This window comes from Artibeus jamaicensis, unplaced genomic scaffold, assembly GCF_021234435.1.
Source record: "Artibeus jamaicensis isolate MK-2021 breed Jamaican fruit bat unplaced genomic scaffold, CSHL_Jam_final scaffold_1964, whole genome shotgun sequence".
Classification (NCBI taxonomy): domain Eukaryota; kingdom Metazoa; phylum Chordata; class Mammalia; order Chiroptera; family Phyllostomidae; genus Artibeus; species Artibeus jamaicensis.
In genome coordinates this window covers 34,494,402-34,505,564 of record NW_026522030.1, presented here as the reverse complement: position 1 = coordinate 34,505,564, position 11,163 = coordinate 34,494,402, and the positions used below count along the sequence as shown (strand labels likewise).

General features: G+C 32.8%; 1 pseudogene; it reads right to left on the bottom strand.

Moving 5' to 3' along the window:
- Window positions 1-8,903: 8,903 nt before the first annotated feature.
- On the bottom strand, window positions 8,904-9,020 carry LOC119045591 (uncharacterized; annotated as a pseudogene).
- Window positions 9,021-11,163: the final 2,143 nt, after the last annotated feature.

The following is an 11,163-nucleotide window of genomic DNA, read 5'->3' as shown; positions in this document are numbered from 1 at the left end:
ATCATTTCAGTATTTTTATGTCGTTCCTAGGGAAAGGAGGATGTGAAGTGATGTAGTGGAAGCAGTCTTGCCTCTAGCCCGAGACAGTATGGGTAGCTCAGTTCCACCACTTAGCAGCTACATGACTTGGGCAAGTTACATAACTTGTTATTCTTTGTTAGTCTCATGAGCAAAAGTGATGTTTTAATGGGGACTCCAACATTCAAGTATTGTTTTGTGTGTAAATCATATATATATATATATATATAATTTGTAAATGCATATCTAAATTAATATATATTAGGTTATTTAAATCAACATTTTGTATACATGCATCTCAAGCTCCCTTTTTAAAAGATTTTACTTATTCATTTTTAGAGAGAGGGGAAGAGAAGCAGAGATATATCAATGTATGGTTGCCTCTCATGTGCCCCATACTGGGGACCAGGCCCACAACCCAGGCATATGCCCTGAATGGGAATTGAACTGGCAACACTTTGGTTTGCAGCCTGCATCCAATCCACTGAACTACACCAGCCAGGGTGTATCTCAAGCTCTTAAAGAGACTGATACATAATATTTAAGAGATGTTCGCAATTACTGTTATCTTCTGACCTTAAAGCAATGCATTATTAGTATCTACAAATAAAAACCCAAGACATTATTTATTAATGAATCTTAACTTTTAGAGAGAATGAAAATGTATCTTTTAGATTTCCAGACTTTTAAAGACAGCACTTGTGGTGTCATAAAAACAGTTAAGAGTGATTTAACTTTATTTTATTTTTTAATTAAAAATCACTCAGGGGCTATGTTGACTGCAAACTGAGTAAAGAAAGACCTCTTTCCCGACAGCAGCCCGGAGGCTATTGTTGAGTGGATGTGATCACAGGCTGTGCACTAACTCTCCCACTGCTTTGTGTCAAAGCAAAAGAGTAATTGACATGCTAGTAAACACAGGCTGAAAAATGACCTTGATTTTCACTTTGTCCGCCTCACTCAGCACGATGGCTGATTCATCTATCCTTTACCTGGTTGAATAAAGACTATAAAACACTATTTTAAAACAAAACCAACGATATCCTCATGGGTATATGCTGAGCAAATACCCCTTGTGTGTATATTGTTCTCCTTTAGTGTTCTCATTTCATGTATCGATATGAACAACTAGGATTGCAACTTCTCAGGTTGCTTACTTCCATTCTACATAAAATCCTACGTGTGTGTATGTGTGTATACATATATATGTAAAAACAGCATAAACTCAAAAGTCATTATTGTAGTACACACTGTTACATCTAAAGCAAGATATCAAAATTCTGTGACCTGATACTTCAGTGTTAAAATAATGTTTTTTGTTTGTGTGCTTAATTTGATGACTTAATAATTTGTCTTTTTCCTTCTACTACCAAAACCTAGTATTTGCTGACGCTTTTTTTATTTATATGCCATAAAACAGAATGCTAAGAGGCAACATTATAATGAGATTTATCTAGATATATAAAGCTTAAAATTCATTATATGAGTGTTTTTCTTTACAAATAGTGGACTAGCCAACCACATTTAGCATATCTTTTGGTATTCTTTGACCCCTCTGGCAAATCTTACATCTTTGTGCAGCTCATGGGTTTGTCTGTGAATTACTTGCTTGGGCAGAACCTTTTTTGTCATAGAAGATCCAGTAGAAAATCCATTTTACCAATTATAGATCCTTTTGATATTAAACAATAGTCTCATCATTGCATATGACAGAAAAGTAACAACAATAATTATGCTCTTAATATACCAGTGAATTTGAGCCCTAGAGTAGTTAAAATTTTTCAGTTAAATAATTATCTTGGCATCTATTTGCCAACTTTACTATAATTTTAAAAATTTTGCATGAATAGTAAAAATAAATCAATAAAAACATTAAGTTAATATTTTTAATTGGTCTAAATAATCACATTTAAAAGAGCATTTGAGTGGATAGTTATTAGGCATAGACTGATATCATTCACAGAAAGTTAAGACATCTTTTAAACCAAGAGTCGCCCATTTAAGAAGTAGAGGGCTCAGATGTAAACAGCAAGAAAGTGGAGGCAACAGGCCTTTCTAATGGTAAGTTGAACACTAGGGCAAGTTAGGAGAGTCCATGTCCCGTCTGAAGGGGCAACTTCTAATTAATTGTATTCAAACAGAAATGCCTGCTTAGCGTGGTCATCTTCTCTAATTTTTAATTAAACAAGAATTTTATTGTGTGAAATCAATTACATTGAAATTGGCAATTAATTAAAAAATTAAATGTGAATTCTTAAAAATAAAAAAAATATGAATATCTATGGACGTGATCAAGTTGGTTGACAGCTATTTATCCTTTTTAGAATAACACGTTGATATTATGTATAAGGTTACCAATGACCAAATTGATTCAGTAGCTTTCCCAAAGTAATTTAGTGATAATACAATAACCCAGGTTATCAAAAATTTGGCAGAGGACCTGAATAAACTTTTCTCCAAAGAAACCATACATATAGGCAATAATCATAGGAAAAGAAGCTCACCATCACTAATCATCAGGAAAACGAATGTTAAAACCACACTGAGATATCACCTATAGTGGTCAGACTAGTTATCATCAATAAATCAGTGAACAAGTGTTGGTGGGGATGTGGAGCAAGGGGAACCTCATGCACTGTGGTGGGAATATGGGCTGGTGCAGCCACTGTGGAAAACAGTATGGAGTTTCCTGAAAAATGTAAAAATAAAATTAACATATGACCCAGAAATTCCACTGTTGGGTATTTTTCCAAAGAAATCCAAAATACTCGTGATAAGATATATAGAACCCTATGTTCATTACAGCATTATTTACAATAGCCAAGATATGAAAGCAACCTAAATGACCATTGAAGACAAATTGATAAAGAAAATACAGTGCCTATATATGATGGAATATTATTCAGTCATAAAATAGAATGAAATCTTGCTATTTTTGTGACATAAGTGAACCTGACAGTATTCTGTTAAGTGAAATAAATCAGAGTAAAACAAGTAACATACAATTTCTCTTATACATAAAGCTAAAAAACAAAATAAAAGTACATATAAAATAGAAACAAACCTGTAGATGCAGAGAAAAAAATCTGATGGTCACCAGATAGAAGAATTGGAGGATAAGTGAAAAAGGTGAAAGGGATTAAGAAGTACAAATTGCCAGTTATAAAAATAGTCACGGTTATGTGAAGTACAGCATAGGCAATACAATCATTAATATTCTAATAACAATTATTTATGGCATCAGATGGATATGAGACTAATCAGTATGATCAATTCATAAGGTATATAAATGTCTAATCATTGTACATCTGAAACTAATATAATAATATTGTATGTCAACTGTAACAAAATAACAAATTTAAAAAGATTCTGTCGTTCTAATGACCTTATTTTGTATTCAAAGATGTTGTATGTTTCTCTATTGGTCTTCAAGGGCACATGAAATACATTGCTCCATTCCTTCTTTTGGTTATAATTTAATGCAAAATGCACTTGTGCTAACAGAGTACTTACTAATTCACCTGGCATATGGGGACAAATACCATTCTATAGCTTCTGGAATATTAAGGTAATGAGTCATCTTACCTCCTGAAACTGTAATTTGGTGATCTGGATTAAAGCTGATGAAAACCTGCATGCCATTATACAATACACCCATCAAGAAAACTGTTTGATATTTTCAAACACAAGAACACTTTTAGCGTGGAATTAAATTTTTGTTAAGTTATTATTCCAAAACAGGCACGTAAGGTAAGCTGTTACCAAAGTGTTTAAATCTTGTCTGGACCCCAAGGAGGAAGCCACTGAGGCATGTTTAGTCTTCTGTCTCCACGGTTGCACCTCGTTCTGCTACAGGCCAAACTGAAAACTGACACTCTTGAGATCATTTCTTGTTTTTCTGTCTCACACCAGGCATTTAGAAAAAGAGCACTTTTCTTACCCTGTTCCTAGCACACATGAGAAGAGACTTGTGTGGCTGTGTTTGCATTTGGTTGGAGACTAAGGGCCTCACCTGTAAAATGAGAGTGTCAGATAAACTGTTGCATGGTCTCCATGGCCTCTGATTGTTCCAGAATAACTTCCTCTTTCACCCACAGTAAGTGCTTAAAAAAACTTACTCTCATTTGCTCCCTGGATTACTTACATTAATTTATTATAAGTACACCTTTCTTTTACTTTTAACACTAAGCTCAGTTATGGCCAATGACTATGTCCTAGGAATATTTGTTTTGCTTTCTTAAGCCTAGATATAGTACTTGAATGCAGTATGTCCCCAGTGGCTTGAAGACCACAAGGGATAAAGTTACTCTAAAATATTAAATATCGAAATAATGAGCAAACTGGAGCTCAGAATTTTACTTCAATACTATGTATGACTAAGATGTAAAGCCTAATGATTTCTAAGATAAAGATAGAAGCTTAATTTTCTTTAATGTTCTGGGTTTATGTACATGTTGAAAAGCATAAATCTGTTGTTAGATTTTGACCTCTAGTTTAAAATGGACTGGAGAGCTTCTTACACTTGAACTTAAAACATAGTTATGTGTATTACTTTACAAAATCAAGGTAGAAAGATGAAGCATCATTGTTACAAATAAAGTCATGAAATTTTACATGACCTATGAATAGAACTAGAAAACTTAGTGAAGATTCAAGATGATTCCTTTTATTTGAAGTGCTTGCTAGTATCCACAGAAATCTTTAGGTGGCATTTTATTAAATTCAGTGAAATAGAAATCTAATTTTTACATATTATTAAAAAGTTTAATTCAAATTTATTTACAATACACTTTCAAGGACAATGACATAATTATCCAGAGTTCATAGATCTTTGGATGACCTAACAATTCTATATCTGACTTTATATTATTGAAAAAACTCATGTGAACAGAGACTTGTATTGTATAAGGATGTTACATAGAGTATAATTATCTTTAGTAATGTTAAATTCTCATAAATTGGTAAATATATAAATAAAATTTAGTACATGTAAAATGAAATGGTATAGGAAATATAAGCAATAATTTAACCTATATGAATAAGAGATTTCAAAATATAATATAGAGTTAAATAAGATACGGGATGATAGATGATAGTTTAAACTATTTATGACATGTAAATAATAAAGCAATTATAAAATTATGATTAATATATGTTATATATCAATATATAATATATTATTTACATATATGATTATATTATTTTATAATACTATGTGTTGTATATTGTTATAAATATATAACATTTTATATTATTATAAACATATAGTATATTTATAATAATATATACTATATATAAACTAATATATATACTATAAATATATATAGTATATTTATAATAATATTTACATATATAAACTACATGTAAAATATGTATGTATATAATACTTAAAATGGATTAGAAGGAATTAAATTACACTCATGCTAAGAATTCTTTGAAAGAGGGGAGGAGATTTGGATTTAGGGTGGGAATAAAAGGGGACTTCTGATATATTTAGATTTAAGTAACTATGTACCTACTTTAAAAAACTAAAAATAAGTATAAAATTTATTCTCAGTCATGAGGGTATATGTTTGTAATATTTTTCTTTTGTACCTTTGTAATTTGAAAAAATGGGTTTTCAGAAATTTTAGAGTAGTGCTATTAATCCTATGCAAATTATTTATTTTTCTGTTTAGAATTTTTTGTAAGATATTATTTATAAACAGTGAAAGGACAGCAAAGTCACAGTTATTAACAACCACACCTAAAACAAAAGTGAACTTAGTGTACAGCTAGATCAGGAGTGGAGCCACAGAAATGGAGATCACATGGAGGGTTAGCAACAGGGGAGTGGGAGGAGGAAAGAGGGGGAGAAGGGACAGAGAATAAGTAGCATAGACAATGGGCAGAAAATAGACAGGGAGAGGGCAAGAGCAGTGTGGGAAATGTAGAAGCTAAAGAACTTATGACACATGGACATGAACAAAAGGGGGGAAACAGGGGGGGAAAGGGGTGTGTAGGGTGGAGGGGAATGAAGGGGGAAAATGGGACAACTGTAATGGCATAATCAATAAAACATATTTTTTTAAAGATTTTATTTATTTACTTTTAAAGGAGGGAAAGGGAAGGTGAAAGAGAGAAATAACAATGTGCAGTTTCCTCTTGCATGCCCTATGCTGGGGACCTGGCCCACAACCCGGGCATGTGCCCTGACTAGGAATCAAACCTGAGACCCTTTGGTTCACAGTCCAGCACTCAATCCACTGAGCCACACCAGCCAGGGCTGTTTAGATTTTTTTAAAAAAACCACTAACACTAAAAAGAAGCAACCACAGGCTAGTCACATTTTGAATGTATGGCCATGAAAACATCTTCATAACAACCCATGTCCAGATGAACTTCTCTAATGTCATGGTTCGGCTTACTTCAGTAGAGGTAATAGACTTAAATACGGTAATGCTTTTCCTACAACTTGATAGATTCCCAAATATCCTTAAGAAATAAAGAATTTCAATGTCAAGAACAGTTGTCTAAGTGGCATCACAGATAGGAGGCCTAAGCCCTCATTCATACTATCCTTTTATCCCCTTACTCTGGGAAATGGGATCGGTCACCAATGATCTCTAAAATGGGACTTCCAAACTTGTATAATTCTGCTGTCCTGTAAGACTCAGTAATGCCTGTGATAGATCCCATTGACATCCAGGTTTAGGGTCTTCCCTATATTACAAGTGATTGCTAACATTTCGCATGCTGTTTATTCAGTTCTTAAAATATTCCTAAAATTTAGGTACTGTTTTCTTCTTTATTGCAATAATGAACCAGGGCTCACAGAGGTAAAGTTAGATTAGAATACAGATTTTGTCTAAAGACCAAGCATATTTGTTATATAGGAAAGTGTTTTCAGTGCTCACATCAAACAAACTAACAAAAAAAAAACTCATCACCAGAATTCACAGTGATTTAAATGTTACAGTATAATTGTTACCCTTTTGTCCCTTATGATGTAACTGCCTAGGAAACAAGGGTGACAAAGTATAAAGCAGTGTTCACTAAAGGGGCACAGGAAAGTTAGTGTTTTTAAAAAATAATCTCTTTAGGTGAAATTAATAGATCCACCCTCAACTCTACCCTGTTGAGAATCTGATTTAGAGAGAGAAAGGTTAGAGGCATGGCTCTTTAAACACTTTGTCATCATCTAGTGACTCTGTAAATAGGCAAAGGACAAGGTGACTGAGCAAATGCAAGGCCTCCCACTTCTCTGAAAGCTGATAGCTCTTTTGCATACTTTTATCCAAGCCAAGGGAGCTGTTGTGTCTTAAGTATTGTCTGCTTGGGCACCAAACCTCACACATACCTATTCCTCCTGTTGAGTATAATTGAACCTCATTTGGTGAGGAAACAGTTCAGGAAACCTTCTGGGACTCATCTCCACAATTAACTTCCAAGATAACTCTACATGGAGAAAGGTAAAATTATGGTAAGAGAATGGGGTCAGTTAAAGTAGTTGGTTTTTGGAGCAGATAAAGTATTTAAAGAAGCAAAATAAAACCTAGAAATATAGAAGTAATTTGACTATATCTTTGAAAGGGACATTTTGGAAAGTTTTGAATTTAATGTCAACATAAATTTCTTATAAACATATTATAAAACTTTAGCTATGTTCATTTTAACTAATGGTATAAAAAGATATACATGTTTGTTTTAGCAATTTACATATTCACTTAAAAAAGAAAATTAAATAGACCTGTATTGTAAACTGTTTGTGCTTGTTAAATTACGTACTGAGTTACCCAATTCTATATTTTTAAGGTTTCTTTCTTATTTTAATGAAAATATGAGTTATATTAACAGTATCTGTTTACCAACGACTAATCCAGCACTCAAAACACACATCTTAGCTAGTTACCAATCCAATTAAGTCTGAATCTCTGGATCTAGAACCCAGACAGCTGGTATTTAGAAATCATACCAGGTCCAGTCACTTCTCATATGCAGCTAACAATGAGAACCACTGATGTAGTATTTATCATCGCACTGACCATCTGAAGCTTGACACCTTGCTCAAGTTTACAGCGCTGATATTCTCTCCACAAGCATCTCTGAACACCTGAATATGTTTTATCTCAAATATAAGGGAGAAGATCAGCTAAACCCTTCTGAGAGCACTTAACTATATCTGCTGCACTAAAAGTGAATTTAAGAAAAGATGGATTAATCCCAAAGAAGAGATCATATATATTTTTAATCTTTTTTAATAGACTATTTTACTATTAAAATATTTTAACACATTGTCTAATGAGGCAACATTTCACAACTAAAGTCAAGAAGTACTTTTTTACATAAGACATTGCCACCTCCCATTATTTCTGTTTGGTTGTTAACAGATGCATTAAGCCTGTCTTTCAAATGCACCATTTCAAGTGACCTTCCAGTACTACATGAGATGTAGCACCTATTAACTTTTCAAAAATGAGTCTCATCTTATTCCATAAGATATAGAGCTACACATGAAATATATTTTTACATTTGTACTATTCCTAGATTATCATTTATAATTTACTATTTTTGTAGTATTATCCTAAACACCTCTGGTGACAAATATGACATCAATTTTATATTTTTACAATTATTATTTTAAAGTTTGTCAAAATATTTTCAAAAGGTGGATAATTGACATGCTGATATCATACTAATGGATGTGCATATGGCGCACACACAAACATAGATTGATTAAATAAGGTTCAGTGATGGAAACAGTTGTTAATGGGTAGATAAAGTAGTCATAATTCTGAAGCAGAGAGAAGGCACACAGGAACATCATAACATACCCTAAAACATTAGTAAGTTTGAGAGAATTGAATAACCGTTTGTTGCATATGTATTGCCTTTTGTGATTTCTACCATTTTTATGACCTCAATTCTTGTGTAGTTAAATATTTTAGTATGTTTCTTTCAGTTAGCAATAATCACACCTTGGATAAACCTCATTGGCTACGATACTGCCACTGTGCAAAGTTTAAAGCATGTTTCTTAACCGTTATCAAGAATTACACTGATGCCTTCTGTTTTACTTGTCTCTTTTTCTTGTTGATGACAAGATCGAAATATCATTTCAATTAATTCATTATAAATTAAGAAAACTGTGCTTGAACAATTAAAATCAAAAAATTTTTAAGTTATTTAAAACAGATGACCAAAACTCAATGAAATCTTTCCCTGTTATTCTGAGGTTTGTCTCTATTTACATGATGACAAACACCTGAAAACTAATCTAAAGTGGTTTATTCTTATTATTATTATTTATACATAGTTGAGCATAATTATGAAAGAAGCTTTGACATTTCTGTCTACAGAAGGAAAAATACAACTGTGGCTTGGAAAATATTGTCATTTTCTGAGTTCTTCAAATAAAATTTCTAGCTAAATGCATGCATGTCATTTGAAAGCTCTTTTTACTCAAATACCTTCAGTTTTTATTTGGTTTGGTTCAGCACTCAGTGGCAATACAATTAGAAACTAAAAAATGAGATTTGTTAAGTTTTGAGCATTCTGCTTTATTTTTGTCACAAAATTGTATTGCTGATATAGATTTCTCTACTAAATGTAAGGAATTCCATAGATGACAAAAAACATGGTCTCTAACCCATCCAAGGTGGGTTATACATTATATATATCACCAGCTTAGAAATATTTTTTCCAACCAAGGAAGTTAAAGGTCACTTCCGAAACTACTTTTTATTTAACTTTCACGATTCCTTGACAGTACATTGTTGAAAACCCTTTTTAATTTGCTTTTCTAATATGTCTACATATAACTATTTTAATTGCAAGTAGGCCAATTCACCTATGAAAATACATTTTATATAAGCCCTGCATTTCCCCTGATGCTCTTATACTAAATGGAAGATAGATTATACTGGGGAGTCATCGGTGAAACATTCACAAATGCAGTTACTTGTCATTCAAGCACTGCAGACCTGACATTGATCCCTAAATGATCACTAATTTTTTAATGGTATCTTTACCTCAGGAGATAATGAGTTAAAAATAAAATTTATCAAGAGATGGAGACAAAAATGTTTTGAATCCAAATTTACCAGTAGTGATGAATTATTCTCTAGCTTAGAAATGCAAACAAGGTTTTTAAGTAGAACAGGAGGGCATCTTTGATGGCATTTTGAAAGATATATATCCATATCACGTAATCTACAAATTTTACTTTCTGATGGCGATTTTTTTTTTAGTCTTCCTGATTCCTACTTTAAACTGGTTTCTAGCTCTTCAAGCCTAGAAATGTCTTCATCCACTTTCTAGAGTAAGGTACCCTATTTGCTAGGTTCAATTTCTCCCTCCCATTTGCTTCAAATAATTATTTAAAAAATGAAAAGACAGTTATGCATGAACAATGAAAGTGTAGGTTAAACCAACACTTGTGATCAATCTATCTGTTCATCCTAGGTACAGCAGCAAAATATTATTTGAAAAAGAAAATAAAAGTGTCTTTTCACATTTATCTGAAACTTCATTATTTGTCTCTGTCCTCACATAACACTAGTTCTTCCATCTGTGCACTAGATCCCATCCTCTCTTGCAAAAACACCCTCCCTTCGTTCTGCAACCCCTTCAACAAGCCACATCCCCTCTACATTTTGCAGAACACTTCTGTAGCAAAAATCCATTTTTAAAATTTCCTCCTTTATGAAATATCTTGTCAGTCCTACAAGTACATGAAAACCACTCTTACTTGACATCCATATTGCCAAATCTAAGGGAGATCTATCCATCTCTCTTAGTCTTTTTTTTATATTGTATTTTTTCCATCACCATTGAACCATCCTATACAACCCCCAACACTCATCACACTGTTGTACATGTCTATGAGTCATTTTTTTGCTCAATCCCTCTACTCCATAACACTACCCTCCCATAGTTTTCATCCTGCTCTCAATTTATGAGTCTTTATTTTGCTTGTTTGTTCAATTTGTTCCTTAGATTCTACATATGAGTGAAATGCCATTTGTCTTTCTGTGACTGGCTTATTTTGCTTAGCAAAAAGTTCTCCAGGTCCACCCATGTTGTCTCAAAGGGTAAAATTTTCTTCTTTTTTATGGATGAACAGTACTCCATTGTGTAAATGCCACATAATTGTTTTATATATTC